We start from the raw sequence: 17,717 nt of genomic DNA on the forward strand, positions 1-17,717 counted from the left end.
AACCCCAGCAGCACCCTGGCTGACCTCCTCCCCCTTCCTCTCCAGCCCAGAGAAACACCCCAGGGTCAGCAGAGACCCTGAGCAGCCGCACAGCTCCGGGGCTGGAACGAGGCGCCAGGGCGCCCTCAGGGTGGACACCCCCGCGGCACTGCCACGGCAACAGTTCCAGGATCCCTGGGCCCCGGGGTCCCCCGATATGAACAGACGGACGGCACGCTCCACCCGGGGTGAGCTCGGCGCCTGCTCCCCTCCAGGGCCTTCCCTCGAGCCAGGCGGCTCACAGGGCACGGGGCCTCCAACAGGGACAGCTGCCACCGTCCACGACAGTCCCTGTCATCTCCCCAAGTCCGACCCGAGACCCACGTCCCATGACCCCAGGTCTCGCCCAGGGTCTGACCTCGGTTAAGACTCCGCGGGGCCAGGCCTCGGTTTCCTGCCAGAATCGTCCATGAGGAGACCACCCCACAGGCGCTCGTGGGGAAACAAGCAAGGAAACATCTCGCAAAGTGTGTGCCTCTCCTTGACTCCTGCCCCACTCCAGTCCACCCCTCACGAGCTGCGACAACCTTCAAGAATGCATAAGATAAGATAAAATCAGACAGCAAGGTCAGAGCAAAGGGAAAAACCAGGGACACACTAATCTGAAATCAGGATGAAGTAAAACCAAAACAGAGGCCCAGAATGTTGAAGCACGCTGTAAATTTGACTCTGAGCTTCCTAACAGCCAAAGCAAAGAGGGAAACAAGATGGATTAAAAGTGACTTTGCAAAAATTGTGAAAACCACGCACGTAGCACCGTACAGAAAGTGCTACAGCAAGAATGTAGTGTTGTACAGAAGGCATTACAGCCTCCGGCATCATAGAAGAGGCCAGAAATTGTGCCAGGGTCAGCCACACTGCCTGCTGCCTTAACCATCCTCCTCTCCTACTGCATTCTACAACAGCAAATTATCACCATGAACAGCAGCACCACTGGGCCGAACAGTGAGCCAGGCCAGAAGGAGGGGTTTTAGGGCCCGCACGGGGTGACCCTCAAACTCACAGTCTTCCCTGGGCCCCAGCTTCCTCCACAGTGAAAACCCTGGAAGCTTATGCAGAAGTTAAAAGGAACAAGGGGTAGCTCCATATTCCGGGGGCAAACACTTTCTGTAAAGGGCCAGAGAATAGCTATTTCAGCTTCAGTAAGCCTTCTGGCCTGTCACAGCTCCTCAACCTAGCAGCGGTGGCCAGAAACCAGCCACGGACGAGCCGAGGGTGCCCTGGCGCAGCTGTGCTCCAATAAAACTTTATTCACAGACACCGAAATTTGAATTTCATATAATTTCACACGTCACAAAGTATTCTTCTTCATTTTATTTTTTTCAACCATTAAAAACTGTAGGGGCCGGCCAGGTGGCATGTTGGTTAAGTTCGCACGCTCCGCTTCAGTGGCCTGGGGTTCGCAGGTTCGGATCCTGGTGCGGACCTACGCACCACTCGTCAAGCCATACTGTGGTGGGGTCCCATATAAAGTAGAGGAAGATGGGCACGGATGTTAGCTCAGGGAGACTCTTCCTCAGGGGCAAAAAAAAAAAATCTAAAAACCACTCTTAGCTGGCGCACCAGATAAAAACAGGCAGGTTTGGCCCGAGGATCACAGTTCGCTGACCCCTGCTCTATACGTCCTGGAATAAACTCCAAGATATGTTATAATTTAAGGGAGGAGAGTAAGATGTGACGACGGTGTGACACTGTCTGTGTGCGTGTTTTTACAGGGAACACACACTTGAGTCCACCTCGGGCGGGCACATGGCTACAGCGTCTCTGAGGGGGCATTTCCACGTGGCTGCCTCAGGGGACAGGGACCGGGAGGGCAGGAAAGGAAGGCGACTTCCCTCTGCGCTGTGTTTTAACCTTTTAACAGGCCCATGCATTTTCTTTTATAAAAATAAGTTTTCATAAAGCCTGAAGCAAGTGGTCGCGTTGGAGTGCCTTGCTCTTTGGTTTTCTATATTTTTCTGACGACAAATAAAAAGTAACGTTATCCAAACACAAAGAGAATCTAGCTGTTATCCACATGGAGAGACGTCCGTGACGTGTTCACTCACAGCAGAAGAAACACGGATCACAACCACACGCGGAGAGCAGGCCCCTCACAGTCCCCCACGCGTGGGCCTGGGCGGACACGGACGAGGCGCCGCCGCTGGTCTGGATGAACCCGGGCCTCCTCCTCGGAGCCCGGCTGGTCCGCCGCCCTCGCCCCCGAGCCCCCGAGCCCAGCTCGCCGAGTGGGAGCTGTCCACGCCGCACAGACCTGGAGCTGCTTCCTGTGCCGGTGTGACAGCCAGGGAAGGCAGCGGGGCCACCGAGCAAGGAGCTCCCCGGTCCAGGGACAATGGCCTGGAGGACCAAGAAGGAGTGCGCTCAGCCAGCGGCCTGAAAACCCGCGTCTGGCCCTGTGTCAACAGAGGAGGCCAGGCACTAAGGCCGCGCTGCCCAACAGGGCTGGCGGCCACTAGCCCCGTGGGGCTGTTGAAATTTAGCAGGATTAAGTAAAAACTAAAATTCCGTTCCTCGGTCACACCAGCCTCACTTCAAGTGCTCAGTGCCACGTGGACAGGGCAGATCTAGAACGTTCCCTCCATCACAGAAAGCTCCACCGGAAGGTGCCACTCCAGGGTCCGGTGGGGCGTGAGTGGGTGGAGGGATGAGGAGCCTGGGCCAGCACGGGGGGCACCCTGGGCTTGTCTGGGTAACAGGGACGCAGAAGCGGGCCCGCCGAGATGACAGCGTTACAGCAGGCAGAGAAAAAAGCACACGAGAAAGGGGAAAAGCAGATGCCAAGAGCCCAGCCCTGCTCCTGCGCGCAGAACCTCGTTTCATCACCCAGCCCCGCGACGTCCGATCAGGCAGCCGTCAGCCCCAGCCGCACACGGCTATTTAAGTGTAATTAATTAAAATCAGATAAAATTACCAGTTCCGCGGCGCTAGCCACATTTCAATAGCCAGGTGCAGCCGGTGCCGACGGGACGGGACGGCACAGATCTGGAACAGCCTCCACCACTGCAGGAAGCGACCGTCCCCTGAGGTGGGCATTATTTTCTCCACCTCCCGCCCTTTAAGGATAAGAAAACTGAGGCTGGAAGGTCAGAGTCTTTGCTCAAGTTATTAGTTGATGGAAGCGAGATTTGAACCCAAGTCTGACCTCAAAGGAGGCCTTTCTAGAACCCACCCTCCATGCGAGGTGGGGGGAGCTCGGCCCTCCCCTAGGAGGCCCCTCTGCCCTCCCCACCAGCCCTTCCCCCACTCTCCAGGCTGTGAAGCCCGCCAAGGTCCTGCCAAGGTCTGACGGGCACAGTGACTGAAGGCACCCGGAAGGGCAGAGGGGGGAGCCGAGCACATCCGTCCATCACCCACCAGCCCCAGAGCGGGGAGCCTGCCATCTCCAGGGGGCAACAAACCAGGCCCCGTTCCACGAGAGGATCCCGCCCAGCAGCCCTTCAGGGGGGGAACAGGCCGCGTTCACCCAGCCCGTCGGGGAGCACCTGGGTTCGACAGTGAGTTCCACAGGGAAGCCTTCCTCTCCCACAGGGTGAGCCAACACAACAGCAGCTCCCATGACACAGCTCACGACACAGGACCTCCCGACAATAAAGTCCAGAATATCGTCATCATCATCCCCATTTTAGAGATGAGCAAACTGAGGCTCAGAGAAGTTAAGTAACTTGCCCAGAGTCAAACAGCTTGAAGCTGCAGAGCCAAAGAGCAATCCCACCACCCACGCTTTCTGCCCCTTAATCCTCTCCACTGCCCCACCAGCGGTGGGCGAGGTGCCCATTTTACAGACCAGGCGCCCAAACTCCGGGAGAAGAAGGGTCCAGCCCCTGGGCACAGTGCTCATACGTGGCTGTGCCAGGACCGAACTCACCAGAACGTGAAATGCTCAACCGGCCGCCCTCGTGGGGATGGCTGACCCAGGCCGTCCTCTACTGTTTGCTCAGGGTGATTCTTCACGGACTTAGGAACCAGAAGAGCCTTCCTCACCCACTGGGCCTGGCAATGTGGAACTGCCTGGGCACAGAAGTCTCACTTTAGTCTAAAGCAGAGTTCATAATGATTTTGATCAGTAAGCAAAAGTCACACCACCGTGCGACCTTGGCCTGGCCCAGCCCCTCTGACCCGATGAATTCTGCAAAATGGGGAAAAGCTGCCGTGTGCCCGTCCACCCAGAACCCCTCAAGGTGTCCAGCCACAAAGGCCCCCGAGGCTGCAGGTCAGCGTGCGGGCGTGCCAGCCAGGCACTCTCTGACACAGCTTCCCGGAGCCCCTCGATTCGCCCTGCTCGATCCGCCCTGCTAAATAATTCAAAACGCTGTTTTTACTTCAAAATAAACACAGCCCGGTCGCCAGAGCGAATGCCAAATTTGCATGGATGTTTAAGATAAAATGAGACTTCAAAGAAATGCCAGGCCTGCCGCTGGCACTGTCCCCCTCCCCAAGTCCTGGGGAGGCATTCTCAGTCTCCTGCCCCCTGGGGCAAAAATCCGTAGGAGATGCTCCAATCAGAAACATAATTTCTTTACTCCTATCCTTCCTATCTGGGCAGCTCCCCAGAGCAGGCTGCTGTCAATTCTTGCTGCACCAACAAGACCGTGAATAATCCCAGGTCTTTAATTCTTAGTTCTGCTTCCAAACTGTGTGACCTTGGGCAAGTCACTTAACGTCTCTGCGCCTCAATGTCACCATCTACAGAAGAGGATGATAAGAGCACTGACTTCACAGGGTGGTCGTGAAGAGTCAAGGAGTGGACTCCTGAGGGCAGAGCCTGGCACACAGTAAGTGCTTTACACGTGTTGGCTGTTATTATAATTGCATGATATCTACTATTTTCCAGCTCCCAGACCAGACGTCCACTTCGCAGGTTGTAAAGTCCCTTCTCCACCTCCAAGGATCCTCAAACGATGTCAGCTGACCCTTCCTAAGTGTCACTTCCCCGGGGACCCCCCATACCCACCTCTGGGACAGGCCTTTTAAGCTGACACAGCTGGGCTGGCCTGGCCCTGGGCAGCCTGGCCCTCCCCGGGGCCTCCCCGGGGCCTCTCGGGGCCCCTCCCCTGGGCAGGAATCACCAGGGGGCAGGAATCACCAGCTCCCACAAGCTGTCCCCTTGCAGGGAGCACAGTCTCAGAGGTGTCACCTGGGGAGGCCGCTGTTGGCGAGGGAGACATGAAAGGGAAACAGAAGAGGAGAGAAAAACACACACAAACAGAGCTCTCCACCCCCCGCTGCCAGAGCGCCTGTGATGTGGGGGATTTTGTTCAGAGCTGTGGGAAGGAAGGGCAGGCCAGCCCTGCTGCCTGGCGCATCTATGCCTCTCACACACAGGAGCTCCCTCGAGCTGGGGCTGCGGAGGTGCGGACTCCCCCCAAAATCTCAGAGTGAACCACCAACTCTGCACCCACAGGCCCCTGGGCGGGGAGGAGGGGGATGGGGGGGTGGGAACACGGAACACGGGACACCCCCCTCGCCGGCAGGGGGAAACCAGGCCAGGCAGCCTCCACAGCAGCCTGAATGGCGCGGCGCCGGGGGGCCGGAACCCCTGGGGCCGCTTTCCAAGCCTGCCGGCGCACCCCCCGCCCCCAGGCCGGAGAACAATCTAGCGTCCCCCGCTCGTCCCCAGCTCCGGGCTCTCCTGCAGCTCATTCGTGTTGCCAGAGCTCTCAGAAATCTTTAGGAGGTGGTATGAGAATTATTAGTTGAGGAAAAAGAACGGATTATGCCAAATAAATCCCTCCCACGTAGCCAAACCCTAGCCGAGGGCGGGAGGGGGTGCGCGCGCCCCACGTGGGGTCTCCATCCCTCACCGGGCCTGACAGCCACATTACCATGGACATGGATCTATCAATAGTATCGATCCCGAGCAGGCGTGAATAGCCCACTAGGAAGAGGCCAGGCCGGGCCCGCCGGCTCCCGCCCCCGCGTCTGGGCCCCGCAGACTCCCCCGGGCACCCGCGCGCGGCGGAAAATTTCCAAATTTCTGGGAAGCCAGATCGCACCCGGGACGCCCCGCAGCCGCTCCCGGAGCCGGCCTGGGTCTGCGCATCTGTTCAGTGGGCGAAGGCACCACCTGCCCGGCTCCATCCTCACGGGGAAAAGCAGAGGGGGGCGGAAAGAAGGCCCCCTCCCCTCCCCAGATCCCCAACTCCCCAGGCAGAAGCTTCCCAGGCCGCTAGATTAAAGGCCAAGTTTTAGCACCCAGAAATAATAATAATAATAACAGTAACAGTGGCCATAGTAACACACGTACAAATACCTTCTACGCATTATTACCAATTCTCCGAACTCGGTACTATCCTCCTCCCACTTTGCAGAGACGAAACCCGAGGCGCAGAGAGCTCAGTAATGGCCCAGGGTCAGGCTGCCAGCAAAGTGACAAAAGTAAGATTCGAACCCAAGGAGTCGAGCTGCAGCGTGGGCTCTGAAAGGGTCGGCTATCCCGGCTCACATCTCTTCCTTTCTGATTGCTACCCCCCACACACCAAAAAAAACACAAAAGGCCACCCACGACGACGTGCACAATGCCCCGGGCCGCCCTCCCAGCTCCGCCGGCCCCAGAGCCCCTTCTATCAAAGCAGCCGCGGGGACCCAGGTCTGGTTTAAAAAGGGCAAAGTCAAGGCCACCGATAAGGCGACCCACCGGGCCCAGAACGCCCCCATCCAGCCCGCAGGGGTACTCTCCCCTTCCCCCCTCCCTCCCTCCCTCCCTCCCGCACACATCCTTCCTCCAAATCTGCAAAAGGGAAAAAAAAAATCATAATAAAACCAGTTCTCACCAACAGGGGGGAGGGGGGAGGAAGGGAGGAGGCAGCGCCGACAGAACAGATCCGCCTCCGCCGCCCGCTCCAGACCCTCGGCACGCGGAGCGCGCGGCAGGCGGCGGAGGACGCTCGCTTCCCAAAACACAAACCTACAATGTAAAAATAACGCGGGGCGCCCCCCGCTACCGGCGGCTCGCAGGTACAGCGTCTCTCTGCTCGCGCCGCCCGGCCCCCCCCCGTCGGCTTTTTCCTGCAAGCGTCCGGGGTGGGGAAGGCGCGCCCCACGGGCCCCCCACTCCCCGCAGGTCTCTGCGGATGCTGCCCCAGCACTAGGGCCCGGGGCCTCTGGGTCCAGCCCAAGTGGGATCAGCTCTGAATTCCAACTTCCCAAACTAGTGGCATGCAAAGTATCCACACAGCCGGGGGAGGGACCAGGAGGCGGCCCAATGAGGCGTCACCAGCAGCGGGGGGCAGGCCCAAACACCAGGAACACCCGGGGCCCGGGGGAGGGGGGACAAGGGGCGCCTCTCCCGGGGGCACCCCCATCCAGCGCCCCCGGCCCCTAGCCCTAGAGCGGCCGCGCGGCCAGCCCCCCCCCGGCGGGAACCCCCCATGCGCCCTTCCCCAGCAGCCAGGCCGGGGAGCCCGGGTGCCATCTCCAAGGGCTCCCTGAACCCGCGCTGCCCGCTGGAAAATAAGGCGCAGCGTCACCCCCCAAGTGTGGGGCTGCTTGGGGAGGAGGGAGGCGCATGGCGGCCATGGCCCTGGGGCTGGGGCACACGGCAGGGGGCTGCCCTGCGCATTTCCAGGACGCCCCCCCCGGCCGCCCACCCCCACGCCACTTCCCTCCTTCCCGCCCCCTCGCTGGGGAGCTGGAGTTCCCCTAAGTTCCCCGGCGCCCCCGCGCACGCGGCCCGCAGTGGCGCTGGGGCGCCTCGCTCCTCAGCAGGCCACCCCCGAGAGCGCCAACTCGGAGTGCAGGAGCCCCGCCAACTCCGCCGCGTGCACCGCCCGATCTTCCCCGAGCCCCCGGAAGCGCGCCCCGCGCCTCCCCCGGCCCTCCGCGGGGACCCCGGTCCCAACTCACCTCGCGGAGGCGGCGGCGGCGCCGGGCTCGGGACGCGCTCGGGCCGCCCGGGCGCTCAGGCGAGTGGCGGGGCCGATCGGGCCGGGGCGCGCAGCAGGCCCGGCCTCCAGCGGGGCGCGATCCTCCCGCCGCCGCCTCCTAGGGCGCCGGCCCCGGGTCCCCGGCCCGCAACTTGGCGCGCATGGCGGGGCGCAGGGCGCGGGCGCACGGCTCGGGCGGGGCGCGGGCGGACGCGGGGCTCGCTGCGGCCCGGTCCGCGGCTCCGCTCCCCGGCGGCGGCAGCGGCGGCGGCGGGAGGGGGAGGAGGGGGCGGGGCGGGAGCCCGGGAGGCGGTGGCTCGACCTCCCCGCTCCGCTTCCCCGCCCGCACCGACGCGCCCCGGCCCGGCCCCCTCGGCCTCCTTAAAGGGCCCGCGTCGCCTCCGCGGCCCCGCGCGCGCACACAGACACGGGCGCGAGGCCGAGTTTCTCTTTAGCCCTCCTCCTCCTCCCCAGCCCCAGATACTTCCCTGGAACTGCGTTTCAGCTATTAAATTCTAACTCAGGAGTGGCCGGTGGATGGAGAGGGGGCTCCCGAGGAGGGCCACACACAGATGCGCAGGGACACGCGCGGTGGGGCCCAGTCCGGGGCCTGGGGCACACAGTAGGATGCAGAACCCCAGCAGCCGACGTTCACACGCTGGGCCTCCCCAGACGGGAGATGCGGCCAAGGTGAACCCGCGGGGAAACACACACCCGCACCCCCAGACGTGAGCGCAGCCTCCACAGAGACTCAAATCTAAGATCACCCACGGATGAACACTGGGACGCACACACGGGTTCACACACACAGGCAGACACACGAGAATGTCCGTGTCATGAGGGCGGGGATTTCTGTGTTCACTGCCCTTTCTCGGTAGGGACTCCATAATGTGTTGAGTGAGCCCGTTTGGGAACATTCAGGGACACAGATGCACACACGCGACGCTGCAAGCCCGTGGTCGGCGCACACGGACGCACACGCACAGGAGCCCAGACCGCACAAGCATGGCGGGTCACAGACGAGCACACGTGTGGACACTCGCCGCGCACACGCAGGCACTCACAGCTCCAACAGGACCCCCACTGGCTGCCCTGACAACTGGGTGTCCTCACTTGCCCCCCACCCCGCCCAGGCTGCCCCCCAAGCCAGGCGAGACCTTTTTCAACAGCAGAGGGCACCGGGAGCCCCGGGCCTGGAGCCTCCCTCCTCCCCTGCTTTCCCTTGAGATGTTGGCGAGTTTGAATTTTTTTTTTTTTTTTCAGTTCAACTTTCCTTTTTTGGAGCGACGTCTCAGCAGATTCAGTTCTGCCATCTGCCAACATCTGAGAACCCCCAGGGGGAGCGGGGAATGGCTGCGGTGGGGAGGCGGCCATGCGGTTTCCAGGCCCGGGCGTGCCTCCTGCCTCCTGCCTCCTGCCGGCGGGGGAGGGGGCCTGCCTCCCCTGCAGCAATTTGTCCTTCTCTGCCCCCTCCGGCAGCTAGTTGTTTTTTTGGGGGGCGGGCACCTGGGGCTGACAAAATCTGGAAAAATGGGAGTGTATGTGGAGGGGCGAGGAGCAGTCATGGGTCAGCGGTCCCCTTCCTCCCCGGCATGGCCCCACCAGCTCCACGGCTGTCCGCCTGGACCGTGGGAATCCACCGGCAAAAAGCCCAAGCTGCGGAAGGAGGGCCTGGGGGGGGGATGGGAACAGGGGGCCCCCCAGCCAGCTCCACCCACGACAGCCCTCCTCAGCCCTGCCCCCAGTGTCGCCTGAGAACCCTCTGTATTTGCATTTTCATGAGATGCAGCTCTGGGATTCTCACTGCAAGAGGAGGGTGTGGGGTGTCTTTAGGGGTTCCCTCCCCCAGCTTCTGCCCCCCAAGGGTGGCCCTGGGTCTGTGGCTGAGGCTGGGGGCATAGCAGGTAGCAGGCAGGGGGACTGCTGGCTTCGTAATGTCCAGGGGTCACCTGGACACCCCTCCAAGGGAGCCAGGTAGAGACGCCAGGGCCAGTGCTCTCCTGAGGGACGGAGTTACAGAAGGAACACAGAGGCCAGGAGAGGGAGGTGCGTCTCTGGAGAGGCTCTGCCAACTCTTACCCACTCCTGTCCATTGGTCATTAGTCCGGCCTCATGGGCGGCCAGAGTCATACACGTGCGTGTCCTCAGGACCTCATGAACCCCCCCAGAAACCCTCCGAGGGGAGGTCTTGGTATGGACCCCGCGTTACAGATGGGGAAACTGCGGCCCAGGAGGATTAAGAAGTTAACTTGCTGGACTCACTCAGCTGGTGATTCCAGATGGGTGCGCAGAACCCTGCCCTGAAGGGGCCAGCGGGGAGAAGACTCAGCTGAGCCCCACCCGACCCCAGCCCCCATGGGCTCCTTGCACTGACTGCTCCCTGCAGGGCTGCACAGTTTGCTGCTGCCGCTCTGAGTGGCAGCCCCAGGGATCCACATGTAACTCACGGGAATAGGAGCTTTGAAAACTTGCCAAAGAACACTCTGTCCCAGAACAGCCTCTCTGGAGGGCACCTGAGCCCCCAGGATTGCAGGTTAGTGATAATACCAGCTACGAGCTTCCCAAACTTCTCATGAAGCCTTCATGAGGGAAAGACTGTCACTATACCCATTTTATAGGTGAGGAGACTGAGACCGAGTTAAGGAAGTCACCCAAGGACATTGGGCACCATATAGTAAGTGGCCCTGGCCAGATGGGAGCAGGGTAAGGGGATGTCATCTACATCCAGGGGGCTCTGGCCCACTGGGGCCACATTCTGCCCCTAGGCTATGGTCCCACTGTTCCTTTCCAATCATTCAACTATTCCCTCTAAACACTTGGCAAACTATCGAGCTCACCTCTACCCCAGGACCTTTGCACTTGCTGTTCCCCCTACCTGAGACAGCATCTTCTAACTTCAGGTCCCACTCAATGTCACCTCCTCAGAGAAACCCTCACTGACCCTCTATCTAAAACCCCCAAGGCACTCACTAACCCATCACCCGTTCATTTTCTTCACCATTTATCCCACCTAAAATTATCTTGGGCATTTGTCACTTATATATATATATATTTTTTTTTGCTGAGGAAGATTCGCCCTGAGCTAACATCTGTTGTCAGTCTTCCTCTATTTTGTATGTGGGTCGCCGCCACAGCATGGCTGACGAGTGGTGTAGGTCCGCTCCCAGGATCCAAACCTGCGAACCCAGGCCACCGAAGTGGAGCACACCGAACTTGACCACTGCACCACAGGGCCGGGCCCTGTCACTTATAGCTTGTCTTTTGTCACCAGAATGTCAGCTCCATGAGAGCAGAGACCTCGTCTGTCTGGCTCACTGCTGTATCCCCAGCACACAGGAAGCACTCAGTTAAAATGTGTTGAGAGTGAATGAACGAATGAATGGATGAATGAATGCCACACAGGAGAGAAGGGGGCTGGCTGGGGGCCAGGCTGGGCCCTGGAGAATCCAGAACAGGTGGGCAGGGCCGCCCCACAGCCCTGTTTTCTAGCACTCCTCCTCTGGCATATTTCAGAGCCCAGCCTTTACCTTCCTCCATCCATCTCAGGCTCCAGGCCGGTGGGGGGCTCCCAGGCACAGCCCCAGGCCCGACACCAGGAGATGCCCGTTCAGGCGAACTGAGTCCCTGTGGGCACCCACGGTGTCACGTCTAACTTCCAGCCCCTCCAGCGGGCCTGCCCCAAAACATGCCCTCTGGGCAGACCTAGAGAAGCCAGGCTTTTAGAAGGTCAGAACTCAGGCTGCTGGGCAGGGTGCCCTGGGCCTCCTTGACCCCAGCCACCTCAAAAGCCTGTCGGAGCACACACGAGGAGACCCCTCACTCTCGGGGCCTCTACCAGTGAGGCCTGGTGAACATCCCCCGGGGCCAGTACCGGGCTCACGGAAATCTCTCACATACTTGACATACTTTAGACGTGCCTTCAAACAGGGGTTGCAAATGCAGAAGTCCATGGGCCAGCAAGCCGGTGACTGGAGGAGAGGTGGTAATAGAGATGGGTGGGGCCTGCGGCACACACCACGCCTGTCCCCAGACGTTCACAGCCACCCTCTGTTTAAAACAGAAGTGTGGCCAAGCCAAATACCAAATATTTGGGGGGGGGGCGTACATTCAGTGGGGGCTGGCCTGTTTGTGACCCTGCAGAGCATCAGCTCCCCAGGCCAGTTCCCACTCAGTGGTGGTTTCCACCCAAAATGGAAGGGGTGGGGCGGGTAGTGGGAAGTAGAAACTTTCTTAGTAGACAGGGGACCCTCTGTCAAAAGCGTAGGCAGGAGGTGGGAAGGCCAGGTTTCAATGAATGCATCCCAGCTTTGTTCATTCAATACGCACTTAGTAAGCACCTACTGTGTGCCAGGCGCTGTGGGATCGCCAGTGAAGGAGACGGCACAGCTCTCAGGCTGGGCATCCAGTGGAGCTGACACTCCAAGTATGAAGTTATGTCAACGCCCGTGTGCTGAAAGCCCTTTAAAGGGTAAGGAAGATACTCTGGTCTTCAAAGCAGGGTTAAATTTCAGGACACAGGATTCCGGAGGGGACAGGCTCGCCCCAGGTCCCCATCCTCTCCGGACAGAGGAGGCTGGAGGCCCCTTCCAACCGCCCAGCCCTGTGAAAGCCGCACTGAGGATGTGGCTCTGCGCCTTCCCCACCCCCACCCTCGCTGCAAGAAACTGCAGTGTCACCCCCCTCCCCCGGCTTCCCCTGATGGCTGCGTCTTTATTTATGACACTGTGTGCATTTCAGAAGGAAGGGAGCAGGGAGCAGGATCAAGCCCCTGTCGGATAGGCCTGCTTCTCTCTGAGGATAAACAACTCGCTGTCTCCCGGGGCTGCATTTCTGGGGTGTTCTCCTGTCCGTAGATCTGCCTGGATCTTTGCTCTCAGGCCCCGCGGCAAGAAGGAACAGAGAAGTGCACCATCGAGGGGAGACATCCAGCGAGGACTGTGGTCCCCACAGCCCCCCTTGCGGGGTGGACATCAGTGCCCCAGACATCGGCAGGGCTGGCCGCGTGGGTCCTGGGCGTCCCTCCAGGGGAACAGTCTGCAGCTGGGGACGAGCCTAGGCACAGGCTGTGCGTTCCGAGGGGCAGAGCTCCAAGATACATTGTTTAGCACAAAGGCAGGTGCAGAGCCGGGTGTGCAATGTGGTACCTTTTGTGCAAAAAAGGGAGGGGGAGTAAATGTGCACAGACATGCTTGACTCTGCACGCATGCTTCTGGAAGGGCATTCATTCATTCAGGAGTGCCCACTCTGTGCTGGGCACCTCGCCAGGTGGAAGGAACTCAGCAGTGACCCAGCTACGCAAAGCCTCTGCTCTCAGGGCGCTGACATTCTAAAGGGGGAGATGCCCGAGGAAAAGCAAATAAATCTGTGATACACTGTATCCAAAGGTGGTAGGCACTGAGAGAAAAAATAAATTGGGAAAGGCAGACAGTATGTACAGAGGTGGGGAGGCCAGGGCAGGCCTTGCTGAGAAGATGACATGCGAGCAATGACCCAGTAGAGGTGAGGGAGGGAACGGTGCAGTATCTGGGTAAAAGCAGAAGGGGCAGAGGGCACAGCCTGTGCAAAGGCCCTGGGGTGGGAAGGCGCCTGGCGTATTCCAGGAACACGAAGGAGGGCCAGTATGAGAAGAATGGGTGGGTGGGCAGTGAGGGGGAGGGATGTGGTGGGAGCTTGGAGAGGTTACAGGACACGTGAGGGACTGATACCAGGGGCGCCTCTGGCGGCTGCGGGGTCTGGGGGGTGGGCCCTGGGAGCTGGGGCGCAGGTGGGGGTGACTTGCTTTGACCATATCCCATGTGGACTGTTTAGACGCATCATGAAAGGTCTTTCTTTTTTTTAACCTTGGACATCTGGTTTTGGACATCCTCGTGTGTGCTTCTGGATTTCTTCTTGAGATTCAAGGAGGTCTCCTTCCCGGCATCTTTGCACCACATTTGCTGTTTCTCAGCCTCCCGGAGAATGTCAGGAATTAGTCCCTGGGTGGCCTGACCTCCCAGTGGGCCTGGGAAGCTGGGAAAAGCCCCAGCCTTCCCAGGGTGGCTGCCGCACGGCTGTAGGAACAGTGGAGGAGGCCGCACTGCAGCGGTCACCGCACCTGGTCCTCAGGGCAGCCGGGCCTGAACCGCCCGCGGACGCACGGCCCGGAGCTCAGGCCCCCGTCAGGGTGAGATCAGAGCCCGGAGGCCTGCCCGCCACCAGCGAGGCCTGTGGTCTGGGAGCCAGGCATGTGTGTCCCTCCTGGGTCCCCTCTGGCTTCTGCCCGACAGACCCAATGATCATCCTCATCTTAAACACATCCACGTGGCGGGCTCGCCTGACTCAGAAGGGCCCTCCAGCCTCCCAGCGCCCTCGGGGATTGCTGAAAGCCCAGCCCTGCGTGTGCAAAGTGCACAGGGCTCTAGAGCCCCAGGGGAGGGTCCATCGAGCACGGAGAGCAAGTTGAAATGGAAAGATCCACAGTTTTGAATCAGACAGATCTGGGTTCAACTCCCAACTCTGAGACCTCATTCAGTCACTCAACAAGCGTGTGGTAGGCTGGCCCAGGGACCCAGCAGTGAATGAGACTCACGTGGAGCTAGCTTTCGGCAGGGCAGTGTAGGGCACGCTGGCGTGTTAGCGTCCATTCCTCCCTGCCCCTGGCGGGCCTTCCTGGACGGCAGAAGCCAAGTGTGTTTCCCAGACTCCCTTGCAGCAAGGGCTCTGCATGGGCTGTGGTTCTTGCGATCCATACGTCACACTGGAATTCGGAACGGAGTGCACAGGGTGGAGCGGGTCCAGCCGTCGGCCGGGGGCACTGCAGCAGCGGGGCAGGCTCTGGAACTGGCGGGGGGGCAGTACTGCGTTCAGGGGGCAGGGCCGCAGCTCCCTCGGCGGCCCAGTCCTGCAGCGTGTCTCTGCGCGTCATGCCTAAAAGCTCGGCCTCAAGTGCCGAGGCCGCTTACCACCCTGAGTGGAATCCCCTCAAGCCCCCGGAGCCCCTTCTCTTCCAGGCGAGATTTAGGGAGTCAGCAAACAGACAAGCAAAGGAAAGAATACGGTTAAAAATGGTGGTGACTGCGGCCAAGGAAGCCATGTGGGGGCCGAGGGAGCTGGAGGGAAGGGGAAGGACAGGGTTGAGACTTGGTGAGCAGGGAGGGAGGGTCTCCCGAAGGAGGCGACATTGAAGACGGCATCCAAAAGCTGAGAAGGAGGCAGCAAGAAGGTGAAGGAACAGCATCCCAAGTGGCAGGAACAGCAGACACAAAGGCCACGCTGTGGGAAGTGACTTGGTGTGTTCAGAGAATGGGCAGAAGACCCGTGTGGCTGCAGCGTTAGGATGGGCAACTCACTGTACCTGCCCGAGCCTCGGTTTGCCGCATCTGTGAAATGGGCTGGACTCCCTGCCTGGCCAGCCTGACGGAGTGCTTCCAGGACTTCAGTGAGCTCATACAGCCGAACACCCTTCAAAATCCCAATGAGCCGGGGCCCTAATATCTTAAACAGCGTTCTTCAAGAGCTCTTTCCATGATGGGCCCAGGGCTAGCTGAGCATTGCCCAGGATTATTGATCTAGACAGGCTGGGTGGCACGACGGTGAGGCACACACACCCTGCAGCCAGACTGCCTGGCTGTGTGGCCGTGGGCAAGTTACTCAACCTCTCTGAGCCTATTTCCTAATCTGTAAAATGGAGAACAAACCCTCCCTCGTAGGATTACTGGGAAAATCAAATGAATTAATGTGTGTAAAGCAGGCACTGTCTGGCACATGGTAGGTGCTTTATAAGCGTGAGCTATTTATCACATCTCGCTGAGGCTCCCAATACCCTGACAGGATTGGAACTACTACCGTCCCCACTATACGGATGAGGAAACCGAGGCTCAGAGAGGTAAGTTAGCAGTCTAGGCCATCATCTGGGAAGCGATTCACATTTGAGCCCAGCTGCACCTGGCTCCGGAGCCTTCTCTGCACCATCCCGTGAGGTCCAGATGGGTCACTGTCGTGACTGTAATTTCCACTGCTCAGAGGAAGCATTACTGCCAATGATGGAACAAACAGGGGAGGCAGGGTTGATGTCCCTGTACCCAAAAATATGGCTCACTGGCCCCACCGTGGCCCCCTGGGCGGACTCTGGTTGGTATGAATCACCATTGTCACTGCACCTGCCATCGAGGACACTCAGTTTTGCCAGACTATGTTGTAGGGGCGAGAAAAGCCAGAGCGACAGCCACAGGGAAGGGAAGGGCCCTGGGTGGCCTCCTCAAACACATCCACGGTGCTGCCTCAGGGCCTTTGCACTGACCTCTCCCTCTGCTGGGAATGCTTTTCCCCAGGTGGCCAGGACTTGCTCCCTCACATCCTGCATGTCTTTGATGAAACGTGACCCGCCCATGCTAAAACAAGCCCCTCTCCAAGCTCCAATCCTCCTGGAACTTCTCAACCGGAGACCTGAGACAAACTCCTGGTCTCAGAGGGACCATCCTCCAGTGAGGGGCCCCGAAGGAGAAAGCAGTCAACACAGAACGGCGTGTTGTCATCTCAGCTGGGATTGAAGGAAAGGAGTAAAGCAGAGGGGACAGAGGCGGCCAGGGGGGCCGCTCTGGGGAGGTGGCAATGGGGCGCAGACTTGAACGAAGAGAGAGGGCCAGCCGTGGGCAGACGAGCCTGGCCGACACGAGTGTCCTCAGACGACACACAGGGAGCACACGGCCCCCGGACGCACCGGGGGAGCCCGGAGGGTTCTCAGCGGGACTGTGGCCAGGTCTGGGTCACGTTTCGGAGGGGTCATCCCTTGGAGCCCGCAAGGTGGGAGGCCTGCGGTGAGAGGTGCGGCGTCAGGACGAGGCAGGGCCACGGGGGGAGGAAGCGGGCGCCCAGAGGTCCAGAAGGAGGGAGGTCGGGCCTCCCCCGGCGGCCGGCACAGGGGAGAGGCCTGCGGGCTGGGCGTGGAGACAAGTCCAGGCGGGCGAGGGCGGGAGCCGCCCGTACCTGTAAGACAGTTTGCTTTGGCAGCAGCCGGAGGGAAATTTCAGTGTGCGCCCTGCGCCTCCTTTGAGCTATTTACGGAAACGGACACACAGGAGCGGCCAGCCCTCCTGCTCTCGAGGCTCTCGGAGTCCAGGCGGCCAAGAAGGGTGGCCCACACAGGCGGATCAGGCCTCCTCTCGTCCCATCCCATCATCTCTCCTAAGCTCTCCGTGCCTCAGCTTGCTCCTCTGTGAAGTGGGCATCACAGAAGCCCCTTCCTCAGGGGGTGGTCATGGGCCTGCAGCACGGTGTTGGGCCACATAAGCGTCAGCCGTACTCCTTTTATTAAGGGTTACCAGGAAGGGGAGAGGTGGGCGTGGGCCGGAGGAATCAGGGATGACTTCCTGGCAGAGGCGTGCCGGGTGCTGGTTCCGGTTATAACAGCGACGGCTGGCTGGGCTCTTATCTGTGCCCAGTTCATGCCTGCACTTCCGGAATCCCTGCAAGAACGCCGGGAAGTGGATGCAGTTCTCGGCTCCGTGATATAAACCTCCGGTCGCGGCTGTAACCATGACCACAAACGTAGTGGCTTCAAACAATGCAGACTCACTGCTTTATGCTTCTGGGCAGCAGTGTCCGAAATGAGTCTTGCAGGGCTGGCATCTAGGCGTCTGCAAGACGGTGTGCTTTTGGAGGCTCTGAGAAGAACCCGGTTCCTCGTCTTTTCCAGCTTTCAGAGGCTGGAGGCCCTGCGTCACGCCAGCCTCTGCCCCATCACCACGGCTGCCTCTCGGAGCCTCACCCTCCTGCCTCCCTCTTGTAAGGACCTTTGTGATGACACGGGGCCATCGGGATGATTCAGGACGATCT

The 17,717-nt window shown here is 60.0% G+C and overlaps 1 protein-coding gene across 19 annotated transcripts in view; it reads right to left on the reverse strand.

Annotated features, from left to right (window-relative positions):
• NCOR2 (nuclear receptor corepressor 2) overlaps positions 1–8,121 on the reverse strand; it is a 216,405-nt gene extending 208,284 nt beyond the window's left edge. For 11 of the 19 annotated variants that reach the window (XM_087423434.1, XM_087423447.1, XM_087423444.1 and 8 more), the window contains exon 1: positions 7,885–8,121. The gene's annotated coding sequence lies outside the window, so the exon portion shown is untranslated. Of the gene's footprint in view, positions 1–3,907; positions 5,419–6,812; positions 7,298–7,884 lie in introns of those variants that run through there. The other 8 variants (XM_087423451.1, XM_087423449.1, XM_087423450.1 and 5 more) reach the window with 5 other exon arrangements.
• Between the last annotated feature and the right edge of the window lie 9,596 nt (positions 8,122–17,717).

The sequence above is a fragment of the Ceratotherium simum genome, chromosome 35, assembly GCF_057802395.1.
Source record: "Ceratotherium simum simum isolate JZ-2026a chromosome 35, ASM5780239v1, whole genome shotgun sequence".
NCBI classification, from domain to species: domain Eukaryota; kingdom Metazoa; phylum Chordata; class Mammalia; order Perissodactyla; family Rhinocerotidae; genus Ceratotherium; species Ceratotherium simum.